Genomic DNA, 15,591 nt, shown 5'->3' on the forward strand with positions numbered 1-15,591 from the left:
GTTGCCAGCACAGAGCCAGATGTGGCGCTCAAACTCACAAACCGTGAGAGCATGACCTGAGCAGAAACCAAGAGTTGGGACGCTTAACCGACTGAGCCACCCAGATGCCCCTCGGATTTTCTGGTTTTGAACAAATCCAGCATTATCTTTGTGATACATATTATTATTATTATTATTATTATTATTACTACTACTACTATTATTATTTTATTTTTATTACATTTTATAATTTTAGTTCCCATATAGTTAACATGCAGTGTTATATTAGTTTCAGGTGTACAGTATCGTGTTTCAGCAATTCTGTGTGTTGCTCAGTGCTCATTAGGATAAGCGTACTCTGAATCCCCTTCACCTATTTCACCCATCTCCCCCCACCTCCCCTCTGGTAACCATTGGTTTATATACTTTAAACACAAGCAGATATTTGGTGTAAGTAGGAGCTGGATGCATATATTTATCAGAGGCATATACCTGATACCTTATTCATGTGAGCTTAATTGAGTTTTGGTGTTCTGGAACCTCATGGAGGCATTATTTTGGGTGATGCTGTAGGTGATTGGTTCTTGCACTTGAGGTGCATCAGCATCATCTGGAGGGTTTGTTAAAACACAGATTGTCAGGCCCCACTCCCAGAGCTTCTGAGTAGGAAGCTTTGAGTTGGGGCCCCAGGAATTTGCATTTCTGACAAGTTCTCAGTGATTCTGTTGTTCTTGGGTGATTGGTGATTATAGGTGAAAATTTCTTACACCAAGGCTGTGTTACTAGAACTAGTTAACATTTATTTAGTGGCTGTTTTCCCCCTTACAGGAATCCTTTCTCACATTTCTCACAAGGGAAGGGAGTGCCCTCATGAGTATCAGAACCCAGCTAGGCTCTCTGCTGCACTGCTGTTGTGTCTGCTGAAAAGCCCTTCTTGATCGAGATCCATACACTCCTTCTCTGTCACTTCTAACCTTGACTCCATGTCTGTCCCCAGGAAGTATGCAGAATAAGTCTTCCATGTAAAAGCCCTTCTAATATTCGAAGATGTTTAATGTGTTTCTTTTTCACATGAAATGTCTTTAGTGTTCCTAATAAATTAACACACATTATATGCCAGGCTGGAAGTTCTAAATGCTTTACAAATATTAACTACTCTAGTGCCATAATTCCTGTATGAGGCAGGTCAAATTTTCCTGTTTTCCACATGAGGAAGTTGAAGCGTGCAGGCTCCCCCAAGGCCGTACTGCCAGTAGGCAGAAGAGCTGGGCCTCCATCCTTGGCAGTCTGCTCTGGGCTTTTATCCACCATGCCAGTGGGTCTTCACGTGTGGTACTCAGACCAGCAGCATTGGCATCACCTAGAAAGGAGCTAGAAATGTAGATTTGTAGTCCTACTCCAGAGCGCAAGAATCCGAAACTCTGGGAGGGGACCCAGGAATCTGCATTTTAATAAGCCCTCAGGTGATTCTGATGCAGTCAGTGTGGGAATCACTGCTCTGGGTTGTGGTTGTGATGCTTCAGCCTGCTGACTGCTGTCCAGGTTTCAACATCTTTTCTTAAAGCTCCAGTTCAAAGCTCAACACAATATTCTAGATATAGTCCAACTCACACAGCACATTGGGAATATTATTACTGCATTTCTTTTGCATACAAATTACATTAAAAAATCCAAAGTTTAGATTATGGCTTTCTTTTCCCCTCAGCCATATCACTGTTGGCTCATAACGAATTTACGGTCAGTTAATATCTAGGTCTTTTTTTTTTTTTCAATCCCCCAGGAACTATTGTTAAGCCCTGTTGCTCCAGCCCTAAACTTGGCTTTTTTTTTTTTAAGCCCCTCATCCCAGAACTGCACATTTATTCTTATTTAAATCCATTTACCTTTGGTTCATGGCTCAGCTTTTAAAAATATATATATTTCTGGATCTTCTGTATGTTTATTTTTGTTACAAAAAACTGTGCTCATTGAAGAAAATCTTGAAAGTAAAGTATAAAAGTAGAAAGAAAAAAATTGTTGCTAGTTCCATCATCCAGTCTTTATAAGAGAATTTTCACTATTACTGCATATTTTTTTTCCACTGGTTATACAGGAAATTACTTAAACAGTTCTCCCTAGTGGAGTACTTAGGTTGTGCTGTTAATGATATTATAATAAACAATTTTGTGCATAAATAAAGCTTTCCCTGCATTCAGAACTAATTCCTTAGAATGGGATTCTAAAAAACCGTTAAAAATCTCAAGTCTGTAACTGAGTGTTTCAACTGCTGTCTCCACCTCTAAATCATTCGTAATCTGATAAATCTGCTGTTTTATTTGATTGGTTTTCTGGGCTATTAATGAGCATGCTTATAAAATGGAGCTGGAATTGGTCTATATGCTTATCCTTTGGAGACTCCTTCCAGATTGATCTATTAGGCAGATTTATGGAGAATCTGCTCTGTGCTACCAGCACCTTTTGTTAGGTGCTAAGTAATTCACTTATGAGTAGATTTTTATTCCAGTTTTTCTACTTTGAACAACTCCATGAAGCCATCCTCCAATTTCTCCATTTTGCCTGCTCAGAGATCATGAGGTATTTAGCAATGCCTTGATGTAACCCAGTTACACTGTATTTAGGATATACCTTGATTTACTCTTGTTATTTTAAAAAAGTAGAAATCTGATGATATTGAACATTCACTGGCCTCCCATTCTTTCTAAGGTCCCATGTTATCCTCAGTGCAGATTACATCATTCCATGGGCTACAGCCAGCTGTTCAGACTCCCAAAATCTTCCCTCCCAGCCAACTGGAAGCACTCAAATCCTGTTGAGTGTATCTTCCAAACAACTTTTAAATCTTAATCGTTTCTGTTTCATAGCTCTTTCCTCCCCTAGCCTCTCATACTTTTTTTCCTTATTTTTTTAAAATTGAGGTAAGATTCATATGACATGAAATTAACCATTTTAAAGTTACAATTCAGTGGCTTTTAGTACTTTCACAATGTGGTAGAACAATCACCTCTGTCCAGTCCAAAACATTTCCATTACCCCAAAACGAAACTTCATATCCATTAGTGGTCACTCCTCATTCTTGCCTTCTCCCAACCCCAGGCAGCCACCAGTCTGCTTTCTCTGTATGGATTCACCTATTCTGCATATTTCATGTACGTGGAATCCTATAATATGAGAACTTTCATGTATAGCCTGTTTCACTCAACAAAATGTTTATAGGTTCATGTTGTAACATGTATCCTTTCATCCTTCTTAATCCATTTCCTCATTTATAGTCTTGGAAAGAGAATAGCAGAATAACCTTTTTTTTTTTTTTTTTTTTTAGCATTTCTGATAGTGACATCTTCCCTGTCTTCTCTGAACTTCAGGAATAGTATCATAGTGTTTATTCATAACTAAAAAGCTCTATCTCAAAATCTAGATTACTGAGTTGACATGACCACTGTAAGGGAAGAACTGTGGCTGGCTGGTTGATTCTTGTAAGCTCAGAACCTAACATCATCTGGCATTCCCTTCTGTGGCTACTGGGCAGACCTTTGTAAGGCTCATGGCTCCACCAAACACATAGGAAAGAAAGACATCTTTTTGGGGACCTCCCTTTCTTCACCCATGAAATGAGAACAAGTAAACTACCATTTCACAGAGTGTTTGGTAGGATTAAGTAAGCATAGTTTCCTCTTATTTCCTCCTCACCAAATAATGCGATGTGCCATTATAGTCTCCTAAAATTGAAAGAGAGAGAAGCTGATGTCAATTAAATTTTCTTTGGGGGTGGAGGTACAACGTGGACCTTTATTGACTTCTACTCTGTTCAAAAATTTTAAATATTTTATTGCAGAAATTTTTAAATGTGTACAAGTTACCTACTAGACCCCCAGGTCCTCCTCACCCAGCCTCACCAGTGAGCTTTGTTTGCCATCCTGATGTCATGTACTCTCCACCCAACCTGTTTTTATGCTCGAGAATTCAAAAGCTAATTCCCAACATCATTTTACTATAAACATTTTATTATGTATCTCCAACAGATAAGTATTTTTTTAACTAAGCACAGTACCGCGAACATACCCAACAACACTAACAATACCTCATTAATTAGTAGCCTGTGTGTATTATGCTGTAATTATCCAAAACATGTCTGTTCCTTTTTTTTAAGCAGTTGGTTCAAATCAGTATCCAGAGTGTACATATTGCAGTTATAGGTCCATCTTTTAAGCCTTCAAAACTTTTAAGAGCTCCCACTCCTGCTTTATCTGTGAATGTTATCTCTTGAAAAACTTGTGTTGTTTGCCTGGTAGAGTTTTCAACAATCTTGATTTGGATGAGTATATCCTAGTGTTTTTCTGTCCTTTACATTTCCTGTTAATTGAATCGAGAGGCTTGATGAGATTCAGATTCAATTTTTGTCTGGCAAGAAGACTCGGTGGTCAACACTGTGTGCTTCCTATTGTGGCCTCGCAGGAGGCTTGTGATGATGGACTTCCCCCATCTCAGGGAAGAGGTTGATCAGAGGTCTTGGGGTCCATTTTAACTTACCCCTCAACCTTTCACCTCAGGCAGTGATCCTCTTTCTCCACTGTGTCTTAAGCTCACCTAGGAAGCTTTTAAGAAAATCCTGATGCTTAGGTGGCACCCTGGGCCAATGGCATCCAGATTCCCTGGGGCATCAGCATTTTTTTAAAGTTCCTCAGGAGATGTAAATGTGCAGCCAGGGTTGAAAAACACTGGCCTAATTATTTTCACGGTCGTTGATAATACCGCATAGGTACATGAGTTCATTGGGTGTTGCAACTAGTGATTTTCTTTTTTTTTTTTTTATATGAAGTTTATTGACAAATTGGTTTCCATAGATGCAACTAGTGATTTTCAAGTTCTGTCATTCTGTCTGCATTTATTAACTGGAATTGTTCTATAAAAAAGATTTCCTCTTATCAACAAACAACTTGAATATGCTGATACATAGTTTATACTGACATAAACTGCTGAAAGGTGGCATTAGTGTCTGTCACCTGTCATTATTAATTTATACCATGAGTTGGCCTCTTAATACCTCCAAAGGTGCCAAAGCAGTTTTTTTTCTTAATACCAGTATAGTTAACATACAGTGTTTTGGGTGTACATTATAGTGATTCCACAGTTCTAGACATTACTCAGTACTCATCACCATAAGTGAACTCTTAATCCCCTTCACCTATTTCACCCATCCCCACCCCACCTCCCCTCTGGTAACCACCAGTCTGTTCTCTCTAGTTAAGAGTCTCTTTTTTTGGTTTGTCTTTTTTTTCTTTGTTTTGTTTCTTAAATTCCACATATGAGTCAAATCATATGGTATTTGTCTTTCTCTGATGTATTTCACAAGCATTATACTCTCTACATCCATCCTTATGGTAAATTGCAATCTCATTCTTTTTTATGGCTAATAGTCCGGTTTGTGTGTGTGTGTGTGTGTGTGTGTGTGTGTGTGTGTGTGTGTGTGACTTCCTCTTTATCCATTCACCTACTGATGGATACTCGGGCTGCTTCCAGAATTTGGCTATTGAGAATAATAAGGCAATAAACATAGGGGTGCATATATCTTTTTGAATTAATGTTTTTGTATTCTTTGGGTAAATACCCAGTAGTGGAATTAATGGATGCTACCTATAGTGATTCTCTTTTGAAGTTTTTGAGGGACCGCCATACTGTTTTCCACAGTAACTGTACCACTTTGCATTCCCACCAGCAGTGCACCAGGGTGCACGTGCATGCGCTCAAGTTGGGGAGGGTCAGAGAGAGAAGGAGAGAGGAAATCCCAAGCAGGCTCCACCCTGTCAGTACAGAGTCTGACACCAGGGCTTGAACTCACAAACTGTGACATCATGACCTGAGCCAAAATCAAGAGTTGGACGCTTAACCAACTGAGCTGCCTAGGCGGCCCCCTCTAAACCTACTTTGATGAGGGTTTTTTAAAATGATGAATGGATGTTGTACTTTGTCACATGCTTTTTCTGCATCTCTTGAAATGAACCTCTGGTTTTTATCCTTTCCCTGGTTGATGTGATAAGTCATGTTGATTGATTTGTAAATATTGAACCACCCTTGCATTCCAGGAATAAATCCCACCTGATCATGATGAATGATTTTTTTAAATGTATTGTTGGGTTCAGCTTGCTAATATTTTGTGAAGGATTTTTGCATTTATGTTCATCAGAGATAATGGCCTGTATACAGTTCTCTTTTTTTTGTAGTGTTTTTGTCTGGTTTTGGTATCAGGATAATGCTGACCTCATAGAATGAATTTGGAAGCTTTTCTTCCTCTTCTGTTGTTTGGAATAGTTTGAGAAGAATAGGTATGAAATCTTTAAATGTTGGGTAGAATTCACTTGTGAAGCTCTCTGCTGCTGGAATTTTCTTTGTTGGGAGATTTTTGCTTACTGCTTTAATTTTTTTGCTGGTAATTGGTGTGTTCAAATTTTTGTTTCTTCCTGATTTAGTTTTGGAAGTTATAGGTTTCTAGGAATTTACCCATGTCTTTTAGGTTGCCCAATTTATTGGCATCAATTTTTCATAACATTCTCTTACAATCCTTTGTATTTCTGTGGTGTTGGTTGTTATTTCCCCTCTTTCCTTTCTAATTTTGAGTTCTCTTTCCCCCCTCCATCCCTGTCTCCATCTCTCTCTCTCTTTCCCTCCTCCATCTTTTAAAAATTTTTTTTTTCAACGTTTATTTATTTTCGGGACAGAGAGAGACAGAGCATGAACGGGGGAGGGGTAGAGAGAGAGGGAGACACAGAATCAGAAACAGGCTCCAGGCTCTGAGCCATCAGCCCAGAGCCTGACGCGGGGCTCGAACTCCCGGACCGCGAGATCGTGACCTGGCTGAAGTCGGACGCTTAACCGACTGCGCCACCCAGGCGCCCCCCTCCTCCATCTTTTGATGAGTCTGGCTAAATGTATATCAGGTTTTTGTTGATCTTTCCAAAGAACCAGCTCCTGGTTTTGTTGATCTGTTATTTTTGAGTTTCTATTTCATTTCTTTCATTCTTTTATTTTGCTATTTCATTCATTTCTGCTCTAATCTTTATTATTTTCTTCCTTCTACTAGTTTTGGATTTTGTCTGTCATTTTTCTAGCTTAACTTTAGGTGTAAGGTTAGGTTGTTGATTTGAGATTTTTTTTGTTTCTTGAGATAGGCCTGTTGATATAAACTTCCCTCTTAGAACAGCCTTTGCTGCATTCCTAAGATTTTGTACAATTGTGTTTTCATTTTCATTTGTCTCCATGCATTTTTTTATTTCCTCTTTGATTTTTGGTTTACTCATTAATTGTTTAGTAACATGTTCTTAGTAGCATGTTATTTAACCTCCATATATTAGTGTTCTTTCCAGATTTTTCCCTGTGATTGATTTCTAATTTCAAAGTGTTGTGGTTGAGAAAGATGCATGGCATGACTTCAGTCTTTTTTAATGTGTTGAGACTTGTTTTGTGGCTTAACATGTGATCTATTCTGAAGAATGTTCCTTGTGCACTTGGAAAGAATGTGTATTCTACTGATTTGGGATGGGATGTTCTGAATATATCTTTTAGATCCATCTGGCCCAATGTGTCCTTCAAAGCCACTGTTTCCTTGTTGATTTTCTGTTTGGATGATTTTTCCATTGATGTAAATAGGCTATTAAAGTTTCCTACTATTATTGTATTACTGTCAATTACTTCCTTTATGTTTGTTATTAGCTGTTTTATGTATTTGGGTTCTTTCACGTTGGGTGCATACATATTTACAATTGTTATATCTTTTTGTTGGATTGTTCCCTTTATGATTATATAGTGTCCATTTTTGTCTCTTGTTACAGTCTTCATTTTAAAGTCTATTGTGTCTGATATTATTGCTACCCCAACTTTCTTTTCACTTCCATTTGCACGATAAATGTTTTTCCATCCCTTTACTTCCAATCTGCATGTGTCCTTAGGTCTGAAATGAGTCTCTTGTAGGCAGCATATAGATGGGTCTTCCTTTTTTATCCATTGCATCACCCTGTATCTTTTGATTGGAGCATTTAGTCTATTTGCATTGAAAGTAATTATTGATATGTATGTATTTATTGCCATTTTGTTACTTGTTTTATGGTTGTTTTTGTAGTTCTTCTCTGTTTCTTCTCTTGGTCTCTTCTATCAGTTTGCAGGCTTTCTTTAGTGATATACTTGCATTCCTTTCTCTTTATTTTTTGCATGCTTATTAGGGTTTTTTGATATATGGTTACCATTAGGTTTGTATGTAGCATCTTCTGCATATAGTAGTCTCTATTAAGTTGATGATAACTTAAATTTAAACCCATTTTTTACTTCTTCCTCACATTTTAGGTATATGGTGTCATACTTACATCCTTCTGTTTTATGAATATTTTGACTGATTTTATAGGTATAATTAATTTTACTGCTTTTGTGTTTCCTACTTTTCTTACTCAAGGTTTTTGCTTTCTACTCATAGAGTCCCCTTTAACATTTCTTGTAGAGCTGGTTTAATGGTAATGAATTCCTTTAACTTTTGCTTATCAGGGGAGCTCTTTTATCTCTCCTTATATTTTTAATGTTAGTCTTGCTGGATAGAGTAATTTTCACTGTAGGTTTTTTCTTTCAGTACTTTGAATATATCATGCCACTCCCTTCTGACCTGCTGATAGCCTTATGGTATTTTGCTTGTATGTAACTGTCTTCTTTTCTCTTGCTGCTTTTAAAAAAAAAATTTTTTTTTCAACGTTTATTTATTTTTGGGACAGAGAGAGACAGAGCATGAACGGGGGAGGGGCAGAGAGAGAGGGAGACACAGAATCGGAAACAGACTCCAGGCTCTGAGCCATCAGCCCAGAGCCTGACGCGGGGCTCGAACTCACGGACCGCGAGATCGTGACCTGGCTGAAGTCGGACGCTTAACCGACTGCGCCACCCAGGCGCCCCGTCTCTTGCTGCTTTTAAAATTCTCTCTTTATCACTACTTTTTGCCCTTTTAATTATGTGTCTTGGTATGGACCTCCTTGGGTTGATTTTATTGGTGGCTCTGTGTGCCTCCTGGATCTGGATATCTGTTTCCTTCCCCAGATTAGGCAAGGTTTCAGCTATTATTTCTTCAAATAAATTTTTTGCCCCCTTTTCTCTCTCTTCTCCTTGTGGGATCCCTACTAATGTGAACATTGTTACATTTCATGGGATTGGTGAGTTCCCTAAGTCTCTTTTAATTTATTTTTTATTTTTTTCTCTCTCCGGTTCAGCTTGATTGCTTTGGGTTACTCTGTCTTCCAGGTCACTGATATGTTGTTCTACTTCCTCTAGTCTACTATTTATTCCATCTAGTGTATTTTTATTTTCAGTTACTGAGTTCTTCATCTCTCATTGGTTCTTTTTTATGTTTTCTGTCTCTTTGTTGAGAGTCTCAGTGAGGTTCTCCACTCTTTTTGCAAGTACAGTATCTTTATGACCATTACTTTAATTCTCTACCAGGTGTATTATTTTTCTCTGCTTAACTTAGCTTTCTTGCTGTGATTTTGTCCTGTTCTTTCATTTGGGACATACTTCTCTGTCTCCTCATTTTGTCTAACTCTCTGTGTCTATTTCTATGTTTTAGGAAAGTCACTTATGTCTCCTGTTCTTGAAAGTAGTGGCCTTATGAAGAAGAGGTCCTGTGGTGGCTGAAGTGCAATGTCCCCTGTTTGCCAGAGCTTGGCTTTTTTGGGGTATCTCGTATGTGTGTTGTATGCACCCTACTGTTGTAGTTGAGCCGTGTTTGTCTGCAGTCCAATTGTCCTCAATGGTTCTCTTTGCCTGTTGTGGGCAGCTTTGGTCCCTGTGTTGTTAGTGGACCAGTCTCCACCTGCTTTGGGCTGCATTGAGTCAGACCAGGCATTTGCCAGGATGCAGTAGCACTGAATTGCAGGGTACTTTGCCTGTGTTGTCCTCTGAGAAGCTTTCATTGGTGGGAGGGGCCTGCAGTCAAACCAGATGTCTGCTCCCAGCCCACTGCTGGGGCTGCAGTTAGACGGGTGTGTGTGGTTATCTTCCCCTTTCCGTGGGGCAGGAGTCACTTTGGAGTGGTAGTGGTCTCTGTTGGAGCTGTTTGCACAGTGCCAGGCTTGTGACATCTCTTTGGATGGGCTGTGTCTAAGGGCATATTGGATAGGGTCCATCCTCAGGAGAATGTGGGGATGGGACACATGCTGTTAGTAAGGTTTGTGAGCAGGTCTGCTGTGGGAGGAAACCTGTAGCTGAGACCTGGCTGGAGGGGGCATGTCTGCAGGAGAATGAGGAGGCTGGGTGCACTGTTAGCAAGTTAGATAGCACTTGCTCGCGCTCTGCTGGTTCCCTCAGGTTACCGTGTGTCTAGACTGCAGAGTGAAGGAGGGAAATGGCACTTGACAGCTTCTTTGTTCCTGGAAAAGTCTTCCAATGATCCTTGTATCCCTAGCATTTGCTCTGAGATTAGTAAACTAATCTCCTTCCCATATACCTCATGTGTTTTTATATTGTTGCTTCTTTTTTTTAATGTTTGTTTATTTTTGAGAGAGAGACAGACAGACCACAAGTGGGAGAGAGTCAGAGAGAGAGGGAGACACAAAATCTGAAGAAGGCTATAGGCTCTGAGCTGTCAGCACAGAGCTGACACGGGGCTTGAATTCATAAACCGTGAGATCATGACCTGAGCTGAAGTCAGAGCCCCAACTGTCTGAGCCACCTAGGCGCCCCTCAAACTCTCAAACTGTTGCTTCTATGTTGTATCTCCATGGACTGTTTGTTGTGCTGTATCTTTAAGGGTGGGAGCTCAGTTTCCTCTCACCCTCCTGGCTCTCCCAGAGCTGAGCCCATTAATTTTTAAAGTTCTGGGTGGTGGGGCGCCTGGGTGGCTCAGTCGGTTAAGTGTCCGACTTCGGCTCAGGTCATGATCTCGTGGTTCACGAGTTCGAGCCCCATGTCGGGCTCTGTGCTGACAGCTCGGAGCCTGGAGCCTGCTTCCGATTCTGTGTCTCCCTCTCTCTCTGACCCTCCCCCGACTCATGCTCTGTCTCTCTCTGTCTCAAAAATAAATAAACGTTAAAAAATTATTAAAAAAAATAAAGTTCTGGGTGGTAAGCCATGCTGATTGTAAGAACTCACAAGATTATGCCTTTCTGGTTTTCAAAGCCAGATATTTTGGGGATTCATCTTCCCCGTGTGGGTTCTCCTTACCTGAGATTTCTGGTGTGAAGGTATGTTTCTCTGCCTTCTCTGTGTGGCATTCTCCCTACCCCTCACAGACAGTCCTGTGGGTCTGTTTAGTTCCCCACTGAGTGTCCATCCTTCTTCTCCTTGCATTGTGGCCTCTTTACATTTAGCTGTGGAGAGACTGTTCTGCTAGTCTTTGGGTCATTTTCTGGGTTATTTACACTGATGTGGGTGTTATCTAGTTCTATCAATGGGATAAGGTAAGTTAAGGCTCCTCCTGCTCTGCCATCTTCCAGGGAAGTCCAAAGCAGTTTTATTTAAGTATCATCATAAGCTCAGGGAATTTTATGTACTTGATTTGTTTAAATTCATTACAGTCATTTTTTCTTTCTTTTTCTTTCTTTCTTTCTTTCTTTCTTTTTTTTTTTTTTTAAGCACAAATTTTCCCCCAGTGGCCAACAATTGTTTTCCTTTAGGGAATTTTGATGGACTCTAGTTGTTTCTAACAGTGTCTTTATTTCCTGGTGTGACAAGATAACGTCTTTAATGCTCGAGCTCTGCTTAATCACAAACTGTTTTGAACAATTATAAATTAGTGCATTAATTAGTTCTCCCACCAATGAGCAATATATTGTTTTTTTTTTTTTGTCTTGGTGGAAGAGAGACTCCTTAGCAACTTGAAGTACAGAGTTGTAGTAATAAGTGTGCAGAAATCTGAGTTAGAAGTGGATGTAAATGTTCATTTGTAAGGAGCACTAGCTCATTTCTGTGGGCACGTGCATGTAATACTTACTGTATGGTTTTTGAAAATGTTTTTAGTGTTGTCCCAGTGTTGGTCATCAAGGATATAAATAAGTGTATAACTAGTGTTTGACCATGACATATGTGAAAAAAAATTATGCTAGTCTCAAGGAATAGAACTAATTTGAACAATGTGGAACAATGGAACTATATTAAAAGATAAAAGTTGGAATAGTAAGTATTTAAAAATGTTAACAATGTCAGCCACCTGTAATAGTTTGAATATGGTACTGTAAAAGTGTTTAGTTTTTAAGAGTTTATTGGGTATTATTTTAGGTTGAGGGATGGGTTGGTTGTAGGACTTTGAAAGCATTTGGGAAAATGCCATGATAGCCTCCAAATGAAATTCCAGAGGCCCAAAGCATACTAGAGCTGCATTTTAAATATCACGGGGACTATTTGTTACTTTTATTCTTGGGATGAGTGGGGGAAATTTAATGCCTGAGTTTATTCTTTTTTGGTCCAAATTCAAATTGAGTATGTTAGGAATTCACTTAGAAATATATGTTTATTTTGATTTGATATAAAAAGAATCACTCTAAAAACTTTTTTTTTTACATTATTATTTTGAAGTCTATTTGACATACAGTATTACATTAGCTTCATGTATACAACTTAGTGAAAAAGAATCTGTTTTGATATATTGATTTTTAACTGAATGGGAAAACGAGTTCATTAGGAATGTTCAAGTTCTCTGTGTACATTTTGTGATGCTTCTCTCCAGCCCAAGATGAAACTAATAGCCTCGACGCATCTGTGTATCTGCTATCTCTGGGGTTGCGTCTGCTGCTGTCAGCGGCTCCCTTCTTATCTGGCTGCTGGTCCTGCTCAGTCAGTTGTACAGGAATGTCAGTTCCATTAATAACCCAAGGACTGGACAGGCAGATAGTGGAAAATGGGTGAAGAGAAAGAAATTGTATTTAACCCAGTGTTCTGAGTTGTCATTTTCTAGACCCTAGCATGGCCGGGTAGAGGCAGTCTAAGGGTGTGACAGCAAATCCACTTCTGACAGAATCTCACTTATGAGCCAGAGAAACAACCCAGCACCAAGAGAAAGAAGGTGAATGATACTTGGGAAAAAAGGTAAAGATTTGGGGTTGGAAAAGTCCAGGGAAGCAGTGCTAGGAAAAAATGGCATGACCGAAGTATTTGGATGGTATTTGGATAGTATTTGGATTCTGACAACTTTACCACATAAATTTTATTTTGATTTTTTTCGTTTCAAGTTTGTATTTTTTCAGTTTTCACAAAAATTTATTTTTTAAATTTATTTTTAAAAATATAGTTTATTGTCAAGTTAGCTAACATACAGTGTATACAGTGTGCTCTTGGTTTTGGGAGTAGCTTCCCATGATGCATCACTTACATACAGCAGGACTGTCAGTAGCCAAAGTATGGAAAGAGCCCAAATGTCCATCAACTGATAAGTGAATAAAGAAGATGTGGTTTATATATATGATGGAATACTAATTGGCAATGGGAAAGAATGAAATCTTGGCATTTGCAACAACGTGGATGGAACTGGAGGGTATTATGCTAAGTGAAATAAGTCAGTCAGAGATAGACATCATATGTTTTCACTCGTATGTGGAATTTGAGAAACTTAACAGAAGACCCTGTGGGAAGGGAAGGGGAAAAAGAGTTTCAATCAAGTTTGTATTTATTTTTATTTTTTTATTTTTTTTTATTTTTAAAAATTTTTTTTTCAACGTTTATTTATTTTTGGGACAGAGAGAGACAGAGCATGAACGGGCGAGGGGCAGAGAGAGAGGGAGACACAGAATCGGAAACAGGCTCCAGGCTCCGAGCCATCAGCCCAGAGCCCGACGCGGGGCTCGAACTCACGGACCGCGAGATCGTGACCTGGCCGAAGTCGGACGCTTAACCGACTGCGCCACTCAGGCGCCCCTCAAGTTTGTATTTAAATTCTAGTTAGTTAACATACGTGGTAAAATTGGTTTCAGGTGTAGAATTTAGGGATTCATCACTTACCTATAACAACCAGTGCTCATCACAAGTGCCCTCCTTAATACCCATCATTCTTGGTGTTTCAAATGAAAACAATTCCTTTTTTCTGAAAAAGGAATTTATGGAAGGATTGATTCTTCAGAGGATTTTGGAGTCATTTGCTGTTCTTTTTGGGTCTGGATCAGTCAATTGCCAGAGGGAAGAGAACAAGTGTTAATTTTCTTCTTGCAGGTAGAATGCCTCACCTACTGCATTGCTCTGTGTTTGGGTTATCTATTGCTTTGTAGCACCCACTCCAAAATTCCCAGCTCAAAGTGGAAGATACCTTATGATTATTTCTCATGATTCTGTGGGTTGGCTGGAGCTAAGCTGGATGGCTCTTCTACTGGCCTCACCTGGAGTCTCTCATGCAGTTGCTTTCATGTGTTGGACATGGCTGGACATCTGAGGTGGCTTCTTCACTCATGTCTGGTACCTCAATGTTCCTCCTATGGCTTCTTTCTCCAGCAGGGTGGCATGGTATATACTCTTAAAGGAATGGTAAGGGTTCCAAGAGGAGGAAGCCAAATTTGCCAGTATTTCTAAGGTCTGGGCTCAGCAGCCCCAGGTTTCTTTTGCAACATTCTCTTGGTCACAGCTGGGGAAAAGCCCAGTCCATATTCAAGGGCAGGAGAAAGACTTCACCTCTTGGCTTCAGGAGCAGCATGAGCATACACAGACAAGAGCTATTGTTGGTAGCTATGTTTGGAAACTACCTACCTGCAGTCAGGATCTTTTGCCTCTCTTGTCTCTGTTCAGTTTTTCATTGTTTACATTAGAGAATTTTGAACTGTTTTTAGCCTCTCTTTCACCCTGACCACTGAGTGTCATTATTATTATTTTTTGCTATTTTCCTGTTTGTTTGGTTGGGTTGTTTCTTATTACTGACTGATTTCTTTTTCTTAGCTCAAGGCCAGTATATATATTGACTCAAATAATTATTTGAGTAATCTAATTACTGAACTGTGATAGGGAAAGGAGTCTGCCTCAGTCTGTGAGACCTTCCTTCCTGCTGTGAGAAATTCCTACTAGGTTTTGGAGGCCAGAGTTGAAATAAATCACAAGGAACCCAACCCCATCCTAATAGACAGGTTTTTTTTTTTCTGTTTTACATTTGAGTTCCTTGGAAAATACAGTTAATTTTCAGTATAGACACACTCTATACTGACTTCCTATATTCCATAAGCAAAGACTCAGTGTTGACAAGGGCCATGCTTCATCATGTGTCCTTGGTGACCTAAGGTAAAGGGGGCAGATCTTCTGCCTTTGGTCCATTCTGGTGTTTCCAGCACTCACAGTCACCATGCAGGAGGATAATGAGAGTTTCCTCCCAGGAGTTTGTAAGGTTTAAACTCAGGAGCCAAATGGACCTGTCCCAGAGCAGAGTTGAGTTGAGGATGATGCTGGAGTTACGTCCTTTAGGGCCACAGAGAAGAGCCTTTGTTTAATTGTGATGTTTAGTTATAAAAATGAATTTACAAGTTTATAAAAAAATTTGTCTAGATCTTCTGGGCTTTTGAAAATGCAAGCTACAGTTTGGCAAAGCAATTTTTATAGATCTGTAATAAGTCATGTTCTAATGAGGTCCTATAATTGGTTCTAAGCAATTTCTGATTTCCATTAAAAAATATTCAAAATTGTGCA

At 39.4% G+C, this 15,591-nt stretch overlaps 1 protein-coding gene across 1 annotated transcript in view; it reads left to right on the forward strand.

Annotated features, from left to right (window-relative positions):
* Nucleotides 1–15,591, forward strand: part of PHEX (phosphate regulating endopeptidase X-linked) — a 220,773-nt gene that overhangs the window by 118,727 nt on the left and 86,455 nt on the right. The gene's annotated exons all lie outside the window — the stretch shown is intronic.

Source organism: Lynx rufus, unplaced genomic scaffold, assembly GCF_022079265.1.
Source record: "Lynx rufus isolate CCGP_SWC_20201006 ecotype Redwood Valley unplaced genomic scaffold, mLynRuf1.p SCAF_14, whole genome shotgun sequence".
Taxonomy (NCBI): domain Eukaryota; kingdom Metazoa; phylum Chordata; class Mammalia; order Carnivora; family Felidae; genus Lynx; species Lynx rufus.